Consider the following 18,956-nt stretch of genomic DNA (forward strand, 5'->3'; position numbering starts at 1 on the left):
TAAGAGTTTCCTGGACTTTTCTGCCAGTGAAGGCTTTGAACCATAATCCTCAGATTTCAGCCTCCTGAGTAGCTAGGATTACAGGCTTACATTTAATCCTGGCACCTGACCTTTACATTTATTTATTTATTTATTTATATTTTTTTTGGGGTCCGGTCGTGGGGCCTGAACTCTGGTCCTGGGCGCTGTGCCTCAGCTCTTCAGCTCAAGGCTAACGCTCTACACTTGAGCCACAGCGCCACTTTCGGTTTTTTTCTTTTGGCTTATGTGGTGCTGAGGAATCGAACCCAGGGCCTCATGCATGCAAGGCAAGCGCTCTACCACTGAGCCACACACACACACACACACACACACACACACACGCACACACACACACACACGCACACACACACGCACGCACACACACGCACGCACACACACACGCACGCACGCACGCACAATTGGCCTGGAGGTATAAATGCTAGTCTTGCATGTGAGTTTGATCACCAGCACTAGAAAAGATAAAGAAATATTTCATAATTAAAAAATTTTTTAAACAAGATTGTTTCAAATGAAAATCAATCTGAGTGCTGGTGGTTTACACCTGTAATCCTAGCTACTCAGGAGGCTGGGATGTGAGAATAGAAGTTAGAAGCCAGCCAGGCTAGGAAAGTTTGTGAGACTCTTTATCTCCAGTTAACCACCAAAAGACCTGAAAGTGGAGTTGTAATTCAAGTGGTAGAGCAGAAAAAGCTCAGAGACAGTGCCCAGGCCCGAGTTTAAGCTCTAGAACTGTTCCCCTACCCCCCATTTAAAACAAGATAGCTTTATGTTCTATCATTTGTGTAAAAATGTTATATACATGCATCTATTTGCATACATTTACATATATACAAACACCTTCGTACCTCAGGTGCATGGCCTGTCTGAAATGTGGAAGAGGAGGGGTATCTAGGAAAGGAATGTGTGAAGAAAAATGAAGTGGACCATTTATAAACCCAGTGGTAACTCCTCTCCCTCCCCTTCCCTTCCCTTCCCCCACTCCCCCTCCCATGTGGGAGGTGAGAAGGAGCTGTTGGAGAGGAGAAGGCTGGCCTGGGAGGCGGGATGACACCCTGTCTTGTGAGGTTGGGACTTGGTGGAGTCACGGTCTGTGCAGGAAAACAATGGTGCTCACATAGAAGGTTACTGAGGAGAGCTTAATAAAGGGACTATTCACAACAGGTGGGCAGGCTTAGGGAAACCTAGAGCAGCAGCTGGGTCTATTACGGCCGGCTGGCTCCAGGAGGGGCTGTGCAGAGGGCTACCTGATGGAAGGCAGCCCAGGGAGCCCCAAAGGGAGCTGGGGAACATAAGCTAGTATCTCTTTTCTCTGGATCTCATCTCATTCTTGGGGGAACAGGGGGGGGAATTCAAGTGAGGGAGGCAGCCAAATGGTCCCGAGAAGAAGGATAAGTTTCCAAAAATGTCAGATTGTTCTGTGGAGCTGATGTCAAGCATAAATCAGGACAAATTCACTCTTGGGTATTCCTGTGTGTGTGTGTGTGTGTGTGTGTGTGTGTGTGTGTGTGTGTGTGTGTGTGTGTGTGTGTGTGTGTGTGTGTGTGTGTGTGTACGTGCGCGTGTGTGCACACGCGCCAGTACTGGGTCTTGCACTTGGGCTGGGTGCTGTCCCCTAACTTTTCACTCAAGGCTGGCACTGTACTACATGAATCACAACTTTTGGCTTTTTGGTTTGTAATTGGAGAGAAGAGTCTCTTGGATTTTTCTTTAAAAAAAATTTTTTTTTAAATTGTAATCTCATGGATTTTTTTTCTGCTCAGGTTGGTTTTGAACCGCGATCCTCAGATCTCAACCTCCTACTCAGTGAAGATTACAGTTGTGAGCCACCAGGGCCCAGCACCACATAACTTTTCTGAATCTCCACCTTCTCACAATGAAAAGAGACAGCCATACCTTCTCACCCTTCATTTCAAGGTTAGTTTGAAGGTAAGAAAGTAGCTCTGAATTCAAAACATCTCCTATACAGCCTCCGTGGCTTTAAGCATTCGTGCCCCAATCTCATTGTTTCTTAACCAGAGAGGAAAGATCAACCAGAAGCAGGGTGACACTTTTTGGCTGTGGCACTGGACCCTCTCTCTAAGGGCATCTGAAAGCGAAGGAAGAGCCAGCCTTGTGTGCACCAGTTCAGTTGAAGGACTTCCGCCATCTTCCTTCCCACACCTGCCGCTACCATCAAACCTTCCTCACAGGGCCAGTGATGGGCAGGGAACACAATGGGTAAAACTCAGGAATTCTGCTTTCCACATCAATGCTGGACTTGGACAGGGGCTGCTTCTGCCAAGGGTGAAAGAGTTTAATCTTGTAGCCTTCCAGAAAGGCACTTTCCTTAAAGATGTTGTCTCTACCAAAAGCTTTGCCAAGCCCTTGGTATATAAGTGTAAAAGGCACAGCTCAGCTCTCAAAGAGGTGAAGGCTAACTAGGCAAGGAGTTGACTCACTGGGCTGTCGGCCTGTCTTGTAGGGAAGCAGGGAAGAGGCCTCTTGGGGGACAGGGCAGGGTGGCAGTTGGGCTGCTGGGAGTTGGCTCCCTTTCCACTGGAGCTGCCCAGGCTGAGGTGGGCACTTCCGGACTCCAGTCCCAGGGTTGACTCAGGGGCTATGGGAGGCGGATACCATGCATGGGAATGGGCTTGTCTGAGGAGAAGGCCAGAGGTTCCTGGGGAGAAACGACCTCACGTCATTCCTCTAGCAGAAATCTTATACAGCCTGGTATGTCTGGGGGAAGAGGAATCACTGAATCTGGCTAGGAAACTTAAGAGGCCTTCGCAGGCCGGAGTTGGGAGGTGAGGTGGTCTGAAGGAATGCAGGAGCCCCCCACACCCTAATCCCCAGGACCTGGGGGAAGGGAGTGACTGGTACTGTCTAGGACTGAGTTTTTACCACCAAAGCCCCTCTGAAGTAGGAGGCCAGGCTATGTAAATTATAGGCCTGGCTCAGCTGAGAGGGGGGGCTGGGCTGGAGCCCTGGGCCTCACACCCCTTTAGGGTAGATAAAGACAGATCAAAGGAAGCTGCTTGCTGGTGTGCCCACCTCTCCCTCCCTCACCACTGTTTGCAGTGGCTAGATAACTAAACAGATATTTCTGTGCATGGAGGACATCCTTCAAATATATATATTTTCAGTCATGAGGCTTGAACTCAGGGCCTTGGCACTGTCCCTGAGGTTTTTGTTTGTTTGTTTTTTATTTGTTTGTTTGCTCAAGGCTAGCGCTCCACTTCTGGTTTTCTGGTGGTTAATTGAAGGTAAGAGTCTCACAGATTTTCTGGCCCAGGCTGGCTTTGAGCCTTGATTGTCAGATCATCTCAGTCTCCGGGGGAGCTATGATTAAAGGCATGAGCCACCAGCGCCCATCCAGTCTCCCCTTCCCCCTGCCCAGCATTTTGTCTTTTCTTGCGCAGGCCCTTGTGTATGGGGTTGAACACCTGCCCTGCACAGCCCAGCATCCCCCCTAGTATGGGGTCTTTGAAAGATTCCTTTCAATTCTGCCTCATTGACTCTTTTATTCATTGGAGTCTACAGCTGGCTTGAGATGAAGGTCAAAGGCAGCTTCCATGAACCTGAGCATGACCTGCTCTTGGTGTGGCCCTCTGGGCCTACACCATACTAGGCTTGGGGTCAGCCCAACACTTTGTTACAGACTCTAAAATACAAAGCTCTGGGCAGGAGGGCGAATCTTCCTGGAGGTCCTGGAGAAGGGTGGAAGGAAGAAAGCACACATTAACCCCAGCAACTCAGAACATGGGTCGTCTCCATCTAGAAAATGTCTCTGCCGCCAGTTGCATCCTTTTCCTTCGTCTAGACTGCCGGGCCACCTCTTCCCTTCCTGCTCCTTATTCAGACTTTGCAAACCCCTCCTCTCTCTGGGGCCGTGGGGCCTTTTCCAGTTCTTCCCCTTGGGCCTCCTGGGGAAGTCCCTCAGCTTGCAGATCCAGCTCTTGCCCAGCAAGATGATCACAACTGAACTTAGCAAAGGAGGCCCCGCTAGGGGCTGTACTGTGACTGAGTGTATTAGATCCGCCCAGGGCACATCCTACAAGAGAGGTCCCATGGTGTATGGTGTACGTATGTGGCAGGAGTGGGGGGGGGGGGAGAGAGGGTGTAGCCCAGCAGGCGGCCTGTCAAAGTCCCATCCTGGGCTTAGCCTGACATTTCCAAAGTGCAGGGCCAGGATCTCAGACGATTCTTAGTATAGTATCCAGGAAATCATCTCCAATCACACAGCCCCAAGAATCTTTCCTCCTTCAGAACAAAGAGCCCTATTGATCATAATCACCTGTGCAGCATCCATGCCAAATGTCTTGGGTAATAAAAACAAAGTTATCAGCAAAAAACACAGGACACTTACTATGGTCCAGGTACTATTCTGAGCCCAGTATAGTTATGAACTCATTTAGCCTCAGTGGTTGTGGGGAGGTCTGTCTGGTTTCTTTACCTATTCAGTGAAGCCCTCTGGGGCAGGAACCTCACACCCCAGGAATGTGGCTCATCCCACTCAGTTTGCTGCTGTGAGGTCCCCTCCCATCCTGGCTGCTCACTTTCTCTTTCTGTTTACACGGTGCCAAGGTTCTTTCCTGCCCTTTCTTACTCCTCTGGGGAGAAAGGATGACCTGAAGAGGTTGGGAGAGCTTTAGAGGAAGCAAGGGAGCAGCTGAGGTCTCCTGGAAGGTGGGAGAGGCAGCCCCCTGGCGATGTGTGTCTGGGGCGTCGTGGATAACTTGGGTCCCCTTTTAAGCTTTCCTACCATGGGCAAGTATTCCTTTCACACTGTTAAAAAGGGGAATTGGAAATTGAAACAAAAGAAAAACAAAAAGTCACTGGGTGCTCATGGCTCACACCTGTAATCCTAGTTATTCAAGAGGCTGAGATTTGAAGATTGCTGATTCCAAACCAGCCTAGCAGGAAAGCCCATGGACTCTTCGATTAACCGCCAAAATGCCTGAAGTGGAGCTGTGGCTCAAATGATAGAGAACATCAGCCTTGAGCAAAAAAAGCTAAGGAGGGACATATAGTATGTAGGCCCCCATACACACACACACACACACACACACACACACACACACAGACACACACACACACACACAGACACACACACACACACACACACACACAGACACACACACACACACACACACACACACACACACACACACACACACACACACACACACAGTCCCCTGAATATTTGTTGAATAGTAACTATTGTAACTTTTCAAGAGTGTGTCCAGAGCTCCTGAAGCAGGATTGTTTCCAAATTCTAGCTGATTGTCATCTGTCCTGATGGTGCCTAGCCAACCAGTGCCTGAGCCGCACTTGAAAATCTCTCTTCCCTAGGAGCATTTTTTAAAACCAAGCGGCAACGTTTGTTCCTAAGCCAACAGCCTCAGTCCAATGAGGAACTTACTGTGTTGATCTCTTTGTTGGTCTCTGTGTTGATCTCTTTGTTGGTCTCTTTGGTGGGAAACATTTTGGCCAATTCCCTTCTGGGTTATCTGTTTTCATCTCTAGCCATGAGAGGTGGGAATCACTTGGCCCCAAGTTGGTATCTCCACGCTATAGTAGGAGTCCTTAGCTGGGGTTGCCTATTAGAGAAAAACCAAGGCTGGGTTGCCTCTCACACCAGTTAAATGGGACCCACCTAGGGGAGTACGGGGCAGGAATGTTTCCTAGGCTTTGCCAGTAGTTCTGCTGTGCAGACAGAGTCGACAACACTGAAGTAGCCAGGCAGATGTAGAACAGCCCTGGTATTGAGTGAGGGCAAGTGTGCTCGTCCTGCCCGGACATTGGGAGGGCACCCGCTTGACTCTGGGGCCTTACAGTTGGCATGGAAGGTAGTTATAGAGACTGGGCAGTCAGGAACACCCCGTGGGAGTCCACCTGTCAGCATGCACCGACTTGGACTTGGGGACTGAAAAAGATGAGGAAGGAGGTGGTTAAGGTAGGGAGAGGGTCTTTTTTGCAAAGGTTCTGGAAGCGATTTTTCTAGCAGGGGAAGAATCCCTCCTACTGGCTCTTTCTAAGGGTTTTTCTCAGGGTCTCCTTATCTGATAAGCCAGTCCCTCTCTTTGGCTTGGGTTTTGCCTCTCTTCCTACTCCCTAGGCCCTGTTGGGTGCGGCTGGCCTCTCTTCAGTCACTGCCTGGGCTCTGTGGGACACCCCGGTGGGACAAGGCCTGGACAGATAAGCACTGTGCTTATTAGCACAGCTGTTCTCTGCAACACCCAAGCCTTGTTTTCAAACCGACGGAAACTTGGGTGCGGAAGTGTGGCTACATCCACCCAACTTCAGAGTTGGGCTTGCTTCCAAATGAAAGGAAATTCAGTCAGTTTTCCCAGACATAGGGACAAAAATAGTGTTGACAGGAATCTCATAGGGTCTGCTGCATCACACCTATTAGAGAAAACCCAAAACTCATTTGGGTCTTTAGTTATTGTCCAATACTCTGTTCAAACTTGGCCTTACAGTATTAACAGATGTCCTTCAACTCTGCTTTTATGGAAGATCTTTGGAGAATACACTCTACCAGGTGATAAGGAAATCTTTAGCTCCTCTGCTTTCTGATTCTCCTCCTTTCTTCCTAGAGTTTCTATGGGCTTCCTGAGCCTCTTTGGCCAACATGCTTAGTACAGCGTTCTAAGATCAACTTTCTAGCTGGTTGAGGAGTTGGAACTTGCTGGGTACTGGTGGCTCACTATAATCCTAGCTCTTCAGGAAGTGAGATCTGAGGATTCTGGTTTGAAGCCAGTTGGCAGAAAAGTCCATGAGACTCTTATCTCCAGTTAACTAGCAACAAACTAGAAATGGAGGTATGGCTCAAGTGATAGAGAGTTGGCCTTGAGTGAAATAGCCAAGCAAGAATGATAGGCCCTGAGTTCAAGTCCCAGTATTGGAACAGGATGGTATAATTGTATTTGGATAGATTGGACCCTGTAACAATTTGTTATCTCCTAGGCAACCTTGGATTCCATCTCAGGTGTCTGTGTCCTTTGCGATGAGCACAAAGGAGTGACTCCCCCAGGGACTCAGGGACACCCCCCCCAAGTTGTTGGGCCTCCCCCCACCCCCACCCCCAAGGACTGTGCTGAGCAGGCAGTGCCATCAGCATATCTTCCTCAATCTCCTGAAGGGTGTTCTATGCACCTTCCCTTTTCGATCAGTTGTGGGGAGGGCCTGCCTGGGTCTTGGAAGGATCCTGTTTAGGTCCCAGCCTCTGACGGATGGCGGTCACTCTGTGTACAGCAGAACTGAGCCTGACATTCAGATTTCCCACCTATCCTTACCCATGCAATGGACTGTGTATGGAAGCATGGCCCAGCACATCAAACAGGCCCCAGAAACTAGAGATTACATGAAGCAAGAGACATGCCATTGGGTTGAACAGGAGTGTACAAGCATCACGCCTCCATACATCTGTCCATGAGTTCCTGTCTATGAGGGCTGCGTGGGCTAGATGCAGTCTTTGGAACAAGAGGACCATTCTCACTCCTGTGGGATTGGATCTTGGCTTCAGCCTCTTGTGTTGATGGAAAATGGCATGGATGTAGAGATGGTTGGACAGAGATTTACCATGGTCATGTCTGGGGCCAGTCATTTAAACCCTTGGAGCTTTCTGTCTTCATCTGTAGCATAGAAACTATGCAAGTGCCTCATTCCTGGAACACTGTCAAGGTTAAGCTGGTATAGCCCTTTTTTTTTCAGGTCCTGGGGCTTGAACTTAGGGCCTGAGCACTGTCCTTGAACTCTTTTTTTTGGTCTGGGCGCTGTCCCTCAGCTCTTCAGCTCAAGGCTAGTGCTCTACCACTGGAGCCACAGCGCCACTTCCGGCTTTTTCTGTTTATGTGGTGCTGAGGAATTGAACCCAGGGCCTCATGCTTGCAAGGCATGCACTCTACCGCTGAGCTACCTTCCCAGCCCCTGTCCTTGAACTCTTTTGCTTGAGGCTAGCATTCTACCACTTGAGCCACAGTGCCACTTCTGGTTTTCTGTTGGTTAATATAACATAGGAGTCTCATGGATTTTCCTGCCCAGGCTGGTTTTGAACCACAATCTTCAGCTCTCACCCTCTTGAATAACTAGGATTACAGGCAAGAGCCACCAGCACCCAGCAATTTATCCGTAATCACTGTACACAGGACACTTTGTAAGACTGAGAAACCTATCTTTTCTTAAAAATTTCTGTCTGTTGTTTTTCTCATATGCTCTGGGCCCTAGGAGGGTGGGTATGGGGTGCATCTGTCCCTTTGAGGAGACACAAAGGTGCCTTTCGGGGGAAATGACTTGTTCCTGAGCCATGCAATGAGTCAACAGTTCAGGGGTCCTAGAGCTCAGTGTCCCCTGCCCATATGGGGCTCTGTACCAGTGCCCTGAGTCTTTGCCTTCAGCTGACAGTTCTGGCCCTGCCTTCCCTCTTGCCTCCCCTGTGCCCGGAAACCCTGCCCCATTGTCCCAGGCCTGCCTGGGCCTCTGGAGTCCAGCTGCTCAGGGCTGACATTTCCTTCTGGGGCTGAGATGCCTATCAGGTTCAGGGAAAGGGGAGGAACTAAGTCAGCCTCTCTCTGAGCAGTGATGTGGCCAAGACAGTATGAAGAAAGGTCAATGAACCTGCAGCCTGCCCCTGCCAACTTTCTTTCTTTCTTTTCTTTTCTTTTTTTTTTGTTGGTCATGGCTTGAACTCTGGGCTTGGGCGCTGTCCCTCAGCTCTTCAGCTCAAGGTGAGCGCTCTACTACTTAAGCCACAGCGCCACTTCCGGTTTTCTGGTGGTTAATTGGAGATAAGAGTCTCACGGACTTTCCTGCCTGGGCTGGCTTTGAACTGCAATCCTCAGATCTCAGCCTCCTGAGTAGCTAGGATTATAGGTGTGTGCCACTGGTGCTGGGCCCCTGCCAACTTTCTTTTGGTGCTATGGGTGGGAAGTTGCCTTCCCTGGGTAGTCTATGCCCTTAGAAAGTAAGAGAACAGGGCAAGCAAACTCGTGTGTGTGTGTGTGTGTGTGTGTGTGTGTGTGTGTGTGTGTGTGTGTGTGTGTGTGTGTTGAGAGAGAGAGGGAGCCCTAGGATGAGAGAGGGAGAGAGAGAGAGAGAGAGAGAGAGAGAGAGAGAGGAGAGAGGGGGGGAAGAGAGCTAGGGGGAGGGAGGGAGGAAGGGAGGGGGAGAAGGAACGCTAGGATTACAGGCATGAGCCACCAGTTCCTGGCAGGGCATGTGCGTTCTTTAGGGGCAGTGATGATTTCAGTAGGGATGGATGGTTCAAAAGCTCTGTTTTGTCTCAAGCAAAAGCCTCTTGGTGTCAAACACCTCCATCATGGATGGGTGCAATGAATTGAACTTAAATTCCTTCCCCAAGCCCTGACCTTTTACCCCCCATCTAAATGTGGATAAAAACACCCACTGCTGACAGTTATCATAAAGCACAAATGATTGAATGCCTGCAGAGAGGCCAGGCACAAGGGAGCCAGGCTGGCAAGCACCGGAAACACCCTACACTTTACCCTTTACTGGGAAGAAAAACCGCAAATGCTGATGGTAGGTCAGATGGGTCATCTTGGCTCGGAAGGAATAGTGTTCCATTCATTCAGTAAATATTGATTGAAAGCTTACCACCTGCCAGGCATTGTTGGGATGACAATGAGTAAGACAGTCCCATTCTCAGGGTGTGGATGAATGTCCAGGGCTGAGGGTGAGGGGCAGGGTGGGGTGGGGCAGGAATGGATAATGAGTAAAAACAAAACGAATCTAGGGCTGTGGGGTGCAGCTCAGTGGTGGAGGGCTTGAGTAGCATGTGTGGGGTACTGGATTCAAACCCCAGACCTACAAAAATGGGGTGAGAGAGACAGTGGGGTGTCTAACTGCAGAGATGAAGTGTAGAAGACAAGCAAAACAGAAGGGATTAGCTGAGGACAGGTGTGGGGAGGGAAGGAGGAAAAGTGGTGGTGGGGCGAATGTACACATTATATGCAATATGGACATGTCAAAATGAAACTCACTGTACAACTAATTGATACTAATTGGGGGGAGGGGAGAAAGGACTGCTGGGTTGCATGTTGTTTTAGGGCACAGAGAAGACTTTCTAAGGCATGATATTTTGTCAGTCATGGGGCTTGAACTCTGGGCCTGGGCATTGTCCCTGAGCTCTTCAGCTCAAGGCTTACTGCTCTACCACTTAGAACCACAGCGCCACTTCCATATTTCTGGTGGTTAATTAGAGATACGAGTCTCACAGACTTACTTGCCCGGGCTGGCTTTGAACCATGATTCTCAGATCTCAGCCTCCTGAGAAGCTGGGATTACAGGTGTGAGCCTCTGGCGCCTGGCTTGGAGCAATATTTGAGGGAGGGAAGAAGTGAGCAGTGAAAAGATGTGCTTGGAGCATTTCTAGTTGTATAGAACAGAAAATCAGAGAGCCCCAATGTAGGGGCTCAGCTCAAAGGAATAGCAGGACGATTTGAGCAGCAGGGGTCGGGAGTATGGGTAGTAGGAATTCCAGCTGTAGCCACATTCATTTGGCATCTTTCTCCCTCTGGGTGTGACCTTGGTCCCCACGCAGGTGACCTGTTGCTTGCATGCATGCTGAGTGTGTGTGTGCATGCACGTGTGTGTAGGGAGGAATCAGGGAACACCAAAAAGCTGACCATGGAAGACTGCATATTTATTTTAATTAAGGTGATGGCCAGCAGCTGTTGTTTCTTTGTATTTATTTGTGAAGTGCTTGCTTTCTGATTAAACTCTGGTGAGATTTGCTGATGCCAAGGGCAGTGTTGAGTTTTGAAAACACAGCAGGGTCCAGCTGTGCCCCTCTGGGCCAGCCCTTCCCTTAATACCACATACCCATGTTCAGGCCCCTGGCTCACGGTGAGGGCATAGTCCCCATGTGCTGGGACTTTTGGGTCTGGGTTTCAGCCCAGAGCCCTCATTAGGATCATAATTCAGGGAGAAGAAAGTCATTTGTGTCCTCAAGTCCAACAGGTTGCTTAACTAAACTGACTGCTATTTTCCCTCATTAAACTGATGCTCATTCAAGTCCTTTCAGTGCCACACATCCCTCCTGGGAGCTGGCACTGTTTGTGTGGCATGGATGGTGAGTTGGATGACACTTGTCCTGATGTGGTTGGGCAGTCTTCGAGTTGGGATTTGAACTCAGGGTCTCATACTTCCAAGGCAAATGCTTTACCATTTGAGTGTTCTGATAGGTCAGCCTCAGTAAGACCCAGAAATATATAACACCAGTTACGTATTTCAAGCCATCAACACAGCTAGAAAAAGAACAAAAAGATGTCTCTGTCCCCCAAGAACTGGTACCTTGCCTACCCAAGGAACCATCCCAGATGAGATAGAGAACCAGATAGTTGGCAAAGCCAAGCACCCAGATGCACCTCACATATAATAATAAGCCAACTTCCCTGGGTCAGAACTTCACATTGCCAACTTTCTAGCCCAATTTACCCAGGATACCCTATTTTCATAGTTTGTGCTGATTTTCTTCCATTTCTTCTGGTGCTCCTCAGGATTTCCACCTCTGAATAACTGCAGCTTGGCCTCCTGTTCCTTTATTCCATAGCACATGCACTGCAGATGCTCATGATACCCTGCAAGGACTCCTGACTTGTTACTCAGAGCCTTTTTAGGGCTTTCATTCTCCTGATTCCCTCCACCTCCCATCAAAACTTCAGGTTACCTCTGACTTTCTATATCTCTGTGGACCTTCGAGCTTCTCCCTGCCTCCCAATGCCAACTCTGTTGCAGGTCTTCTTGAAATGTTCTTGTCTTTGGGACTCTTCTTCCAGTAGTCAATAGACAGCTTTTTTTCTTTTTTCTTTTGCTTGGTGATGAGGCTTGAACTCAGGGCTTGGGTGCTATCTCTGAGCATTTTCATTCAAGGCTAGCACTCTACCACCTTGAGTCATAGTTACACTTCTGGTTTTCTGGTGGTTAATTGGAGATAAGAGTCTCATGGACTTTACTGCTCAGGCTGGCTTTGATCCATGATCCTCAGATCTCAGTCTCTTGAATAGCTAGGATTACAGGTGTGAGCCACCAGTGACTGGCTTGAGATACCAGTTTCTAGGCACAGCTCCATGCTTCTTAATCCAAGTTTCCTGTGGTCTCTTCAGGATGTCCAAGTAGTTCCTTCACAGTTTAGCTCCTTTCCAGTTCTGAGGGTAAAATGTGCTTTTGTCTCCTTCCAACTGGCCAAGGGAAAGGGAGATCAAGGGGGGCTGTGAGATGTGCCGTGCAGTTCTGGGGAGCTTCTCTCTACCTGCAGTGAATGGGATGCCTCTACACAGGGAGAAGCTGATGTCTGAGAAGCATATTGAACATCTCCTTGATGGAACTAGGGTGAGAGCATGGGTTCAGGGTGACCCAAACTCAAGTCTGGATTCATTCTGGGGCATGCATGGGAAGGCGGTGGTGTGGACAGGGTGGGGGTGTCACTTTCCCGACCCATCCAGCCTCTGTTTTCTCTTGCCTTCCTGGATCAGAAGCTACTTCTAGCTGCTTGTAAATACCATGGCTCAGTTCACACTAGATGTGCTCTAAGCAGTCTTTTGGCCATTTTCTCAGCTTGAACCCAGAGGCAGCAAGGTAGGCCTGGACAGTAGCCTCAGGGTAGGGTCTTCCTCCCACAAGCCAGTCCTGGTAGATGGTGTGATCATGAGTGGCCCCCCAATTCCCCTTTGGCCTTTCCCCTTGCAGTGGGCAATGACTCATCTAGAACAATGATGTGACTGCAGGTGCAAGAGAAAACTTCAACGAGAAATGCTAAATGGGAACAGAATGGGAACAGGTTTCGTGGGTGGGGAATCATTCATATATAACGTTAGAGTTGCAACACTGAGATCAAAGCAGGGGATAGCAATCAGATCTCATGCACACTCAACAGAACATTCTTTCTCCTTCTCATCTCTCATCTTGTGTTGCTGCAGTAGCCCTCCTCTTCCTGCTTACTCACCCTCCCTCCCTCCCTCCCTCCCTCCCTCCCTCCCTTCCTTTTCTTTCTCTTTTCCTCTCTCCCTTCCTCAGTGTCTTCGTCTTTCTCCTCCACCTCCTTCTCCTTCTTTCTTCTTTGTTTTGGTCTCTTTCTCTTTGGGAAAGTATTGGTGTTGACTGAGAGTTGATTCTGGCAAGGAGCCCGCATCTTTCCTTCTAGTCCATTTTGGTTCAATCAGTTCATTCTGTCATCACCAAGCACAGACTTCAGGACCACCATGAAGAACAAATAAACCAAGAGACCAGGTTTATCTCCCTGAAGCGTGTGGTACCCAGGTGGAAGCTACTTCACTAACATGGAATAGCTATTGTATGCTGGGTTATCATTTGAGCATTGACTTCCCTTGTGTTCGGCTCTATTTAGTGTGGGTGACTGAAAGATGTAAATAACTCAAATATCAAAACAGTGGGGGTGAGCGTTCCAGAGCATGTGGCACAGGCAAGAATTGGTTCATCTCCCTTTCTTCTTTCTTCTCTTCTTCCCTCCCCTGGTTCTCTCCACCGTCTTGGGTGTGTCTCTTGAGCATGGAATCTTCATCTCTTGCTTCTTCCAAGATGCTGCCACCTGATATGTCACCGACATCTGGCTCAGTATGTCCCAGCTGCAGCTCATTTCCATGCCCACTTCTCTCCATATTCCATCTAGATGAAAATGCGGCTCTAGCCAGAAACCTCTGGTAGCATTTTCACCTCCACCCTTTTTCTGGAACACAGAGCCAGTAACCCAGGTGTGAGGACCCCTCTGCCACACTCTAATCGGCTCACCACACTTCCATCTGGGGCTATTGCCATGTACCACACCACTACAGGGGTCTCCTGCCCGTGCCCCTCCACTTTCTCCCTCAATGCACAGCCTTGCCAGGAACAGGTGCAAAGGGAAAATCAGATTCCATTTATTTTGCCAGAATACCATTCCAAGGACTTAAAAATATTAACTCATTTAATCATCCCCCTCTCCTGAGGGATGAAACTCAGGATCACAGCTCCTGGGAGACACAGCCCAGACAGAGCTCTGTCGGTTTCCTGGCTGACCCAGTTTGTTGTCGTGTCTGGGAGACTGGCTTCCATGTGAGTGTCTCTGTTCTGGCACCAGGCTCCCATCTGTGGCCTTAATGACACCAAACTTCCCGTCATCCCCTCTGAGGCGATAGCATTTTGGAAATCTGGAATATTCTACAAAAGCCACCTGGATGCTGACCAGCAGAGCATCCTCATTTATTCTGTATGAGTAATCTCCTGTCCAGGGAGGCGTGCTCCTCCGGTCAGAATGAGTTGTGGGAAAATACCTGATCGGAGGGGTGGTCACCATAGAACGCCCCTGTCCCCTAAACGCTGGTAACCTAACCACGTACACCCAACAGTGATTGGCATTGCTGGCTGCAAGAGGAAGTGTGTGTACATGTGCTCACACATGAGTATGTGAGCAAGGACGGAAGTGTTAGCTGGCACACCTCCTCTAAGTCTCATTTCCTGGAGTCCCTGCGACCCTCTCTTCCCTCTTCCTTCCTGGAGCTATGTGCCAGTGGGAGACACCCAGGCTGGGACTCCCGGCTGACCTCCGGGGTGTGGGGGTAGCAAGGCCCTGATGGGAAAAGCAGAGGAGGAATGTTCCAGGCCTGCTAAGTTATTAAAGACTTCTCAAGATAATGAGGCTCAAGAAGGAACACAGAAACAGAAATGCAGCAAAATTAAAAAAATACCTCCCTCTGTACTTTGGCCATCAAGTCCGGGAGAAGGCATTTATTTGGCAGACAATCAAGGCTGGAGGAAAGAAGAAAATTCTGACTGCCATGAGCACAAGGGACTCTCGGTATCCCTGAGGATGTAGGAAACTTCCCATGGATTAGGTCTGTGGTCCCCTGAGCTGAGGGGTGGGTGATATTCCTTCCAAGGGATACCCTGGATTTGTGGATATTCTTTCTGGTGTCAACTTTATTTTAATTATTTTTGTGCTGGGACTGGGGATTGAACTCAGGGCCTAGGTACTGTCCCTGAGCATTTTTGCTCAAGGCTAGTACTCTATCACTTCAGCCACAGCTCCACTTCTAGCTTTTGATGATTAATTAGACATAAGAGTCTCATGACTCACTTTCCTGAGTGGGCTTCAAACTCAATCCTCAGATCTCATCCTCCTGAGCAGTTAGGATTATAAGCATGAGCCACCCTTACTTGGCCCTGGTGTTAACTTTAATGATCAAGAGTTGGGAGTAAATCCTACTTTGTGCTTAATAATGGAGAGATGGATGACTCTGTTTTAAATGTTTGGTTATCCACTTACATAGCTAACGGGAACTGTGTGTGAGTACAGATTGTGAGTACAGAGTGATTTCCTTGTTCTTAACTTGCCTCTTTATAAGCTTTTCCTTGGTGCCCTGGAATTTGGGGACCCATTAGCCATATTGAAGGTGGTAAGTATCCTTTTGAAAAGTACCAAAAGGTCCCCATTTTCAGATTTTACAGTTGGAAACAAACCCCTTCACCAGGCTTTAAGAGTCTTCATAAAGCTGTAAGAGAAAAAAAAATTTTTTTTTTTTCTGTTGTTCACAGAGCTTGAACTCAGGGCCTAGATGCTGTCCCTGAGCTTTTTCACTCAAGGCTAGCGCTCTACCACTTGAAGCCACAGCACCACTTCCAGCTTTCCCAGAGTAGTTTATTGGAGATAAGAGTCACAGACTTTCCTGCCCAGACTGGCTTTGAACCATGAGCCTGACTCAGATCTCAGCCTCCTGAGTAGCTAGGATTACAGTGTGAACCACCAGGGTGCTTTCCCCCTCCTCCTCCTCTGCATGTTTTTGTTGTTGTTTGCTTTTAGTGCCTGCCCTGGGGCTTGAATTCAGGGTCTCACAGTCTCACTTGGCTTTTTTCTCTCAAGGCTGGCACTCTATCACTTAAGCCACACCTCTACTTTTTTTTTTTTTTTTTGCTGGTTTATTGGAGTTCAGAGTCTTGTAGATTTCTTTATTGGATGTGCTTCAAATGGTAATTCTCAAACCTCAGCCTCTGCCAGTAGTGAAGATCACAGGCCTCAGCCCCCTGGGTTTCTGCAATGTATCTTTACAATTTTTTTCTGATCCTGTGGCTTGAACTTTGGGCCTCAGAATTGTTTGATTGGTGCTTTACCACTCCCGCCATGCCCAAAGCCCTACAAGAAATATATATATATATATATATTTTTTTTTTGGGTCCGGTCGTGGGGCCTGAACTCTGGGCCTGGGTGCTGTCCTTCAGCTCTTCAGCTCAAGGCTAGCGCTCTACCACTTGAGCCACAGTGCCACTTCCGGCTTTTATTCTTTTTGCTTATGTGGTGCTGAGGAATCGAACCCAGGGCCTTAGGCATGCAAGGCAAGCACTCTACCACTGAGCCACCCTCCCAGCCCCAAGAAATATTTTTCTTAACTGCTTCCAGAGGAAGCTGGACAAGTAACTTTGTAGATATTAAGTCCATTAAAGAGCTACTAAGGTTGGGCGCCAATGGCTCATGCCTGTAGACCTAGCTATTCAGGAGGCTGAGATCTGAGGATCAAGGTTCAAAGCCAGCCCAAGCAGGGAAGTCTGTGAAACTCTTATCTCTAATAAACCATCAGAAAACCGGAAGTAGTGTTGTGGCTCCACTGGTAGAATGCTCACTTTGAGCTGAAGAGCTGAGGGACAGCGCTCCATGACTGACCAAAAAAAAAAAAACCCAACAAAAAACAAAGAGCTAAATTATGCTGAGAAGTACTCATTGGCAATCCCTATCGGAAAACATAAGCCACCGTGTAGGGGAGGAAAAAGAGGGGCCATTCTAATTTTTCCTTCCCAGTGACCACCCCTGGTCCAATCCTCTTACTCTCCTCCTAACTTCCATTCCTTGAACTTGGCAGAGAAAGTCACAGAGATGACTGTTTCCTCCTATGACCATGTCAAAATAAAGGAACAGGACACTATCCTCAGGTATGGCAAGATCAAGGATCCCTGTGAGACAAGGGAACCATCTTTCCTCACCTTTGACAAAGTAGGTTAACGAGTTCTACAGGACAGGGTCAAATGTGCAGGAGAAAGGGTGAAGCTGGCCTCAGGTATTTTGTTAGCAGGGAGTGACTCCCGGGACTGCTGAGGTTTGAGGTTGATGGCAGCTGCATCTGGAAGAGGGTTGGCATATATCTCCCCTCCCCTGCCAAGGGATCTCTCTCCTACTGAAGTCAGGGTGTGCTGTGAACGTAGAATAGAATTTCTGCTAAGGGATCTAATGTTCTCATGGTGTTGGCCAGAACACAGAGATGAATCTTGTTTTGATTAGTCTTGGCCTCTGTCCTATTTAGTGTGATTATGAGCTACCAGAAATGGAGACAGTGATTATCAAGGAGCAGGTGGGATCCAAGGTCCCAGGACGTGAGATGCTGAGATGCTGGAGGTTAAGATATGCACAGGAGCCACACAAGAGGAAGGTGTGCGATGAGAAAGGTCTTAGGTACAGGCTCGGGATGTGGTGTTAGACAGAGGCAAAGGGAGCAGAATACAGAGAGAAGCGGCTAAGAGGAGCGGAGGCTTCCAAGTGATGCCCAAGGATGCGCCATGCACCATACTTGTGTGCTGGTGTTAGAGGAGGCTCCTGGAAAAGTCCCATCAACCTCAGGAGTCCAATCCACATCAGCCTCTTGTAGGGCTCAAGCCCTTCTTCCACTCTCAGAGGGCTGGAGGACTTGCTTCCTCGCAGATGACTTCAGCCTGAGCTGGAAGGGGAAATGAGAGCCAATGACTTGTGACCCGCAGCCGAAGAGAGGAGCCGAGGGGCAGCCTGGACATGATTTTGGGGAACTTGTCTTTAGCCACCATAGAGTCTGTTTAAACCAGGTCCCTCCCTGGTTTCTGGAGGGTCAAATAATTTACAACCCAGTGTGTCAGAGCTGGAGGACCAGCTGATCCCAACCCCTCCTTTTAGAATCAGGAAAGCTGGCTCAAAGAAAGTAACTCACTTGTTCAGATTCGCAAAGCTTAGGACCCAGGAGCTCTGGATCCTTGGGCTGCTGATCTTTGCATAGAACTATTTGGCTTCAATGAGACCAGCCTACAGCCAGCTGTACCTCCTCACTGGATGCCAGGGCCCACGCTGTGCCAGCACTCACCAACTCCAGGGTGGAAAGTTGCCATTGGAATGACCATGGGGCCACTTGGCAGGGAAACTGAACTGCAGGAGAACTGAAGATCCAAGGTTCAAGGAATAAATGGATGAGAGTAGAGTTCCAGGCATCAGCCAGGAGGTAACAGTGTGCTCTTTCAGGTGCCCTCAGATATCCGCCCAGTCTAGGGCTCCTTGCTGACGCTGGTGTGGGCCATGGTGCTATTATGGGGTTGCTTGCCCATTCAACTTTCACGGCTCACAGGACCACAGATGGGCAGCTCAGGGATCAGGTGGGCTCAGTCCTATGTCAGAAGGTAGAGAAAAGATGGGACTGGGGGACTCCTAGGGTGGAGCAGAAAGCATGGAGAGGGCACAGATAAACCTGCTGTGGGCCCTGAGGGTGGGTGGCTCAGGAGAAGATCTCCCGGAAGTCCAGCCCTCCTGGTTCTCACTGCCTGGAGTCTCCTTATCATGGCAGCAACACCAAAACCTCTGAGAGCCGGAACTCAGGCCCCAGGCTGCATTCCTTTCATTAGTGGAATAACACAATGGCCCTTTTAACTTCTTAACTGACTGACTTGCAGGAGCAGCACTCCATCATCCTGTCCAGGCTACCCCCACGGCTCTTTGGGGCCTAGGATGGTCCAGTGGAGACTGACAGGCTGGGCTGATGGGAGATAAAGTCAGAGTCTGCACCCTCTGGGGCTCCAGCTGGGGGCTGTGGCTGGAACCACCTTGTACCCAGGCCCCTGCTGTTTATAGAGAAACTTCAGACCTACTTATAGGCTCCCCGTTCCTGGTACAACTTAGGGAATGAGGCCAAATGGTATTG

General features: G+C 49.0%; 1 non-coding gene across 1 annotated transcript; it reads right to left on the minus strand.

The window, feature by feature from the left end:
• Positions 1 to 265: 265 nt before the first annotated feature.
• On the minus strand, positions 266 to 339 carry Trnaa-ugc (transfer RNA alanine (anticodon UGC)). Its single transcript has one exon. It is a non-coding gene; the product is annotated as a tRNA-Ala (tRNA).
• Between the last annotated feature and the right edge of the window lie 18,617 nt (positions 340 to 18,956).

Source organism: Dipodomys merriami, unplaced genomic scaffold (assembly GCF_024711535.1).
Source record: "Dipodomys merriami isolate MVZ:Mamm:240054 unplaced genomic scaffold, mDipMer1.0.p SCAF_5, whole genome shotgun sequence".
NCBI classification, from domain to species: domain Eukaryota; kingdom Metazoa; phylum Chordata; class Mammalia; order Rodentia; family Heteromyidae; genus Dipodomys; species Dipodomys merriami.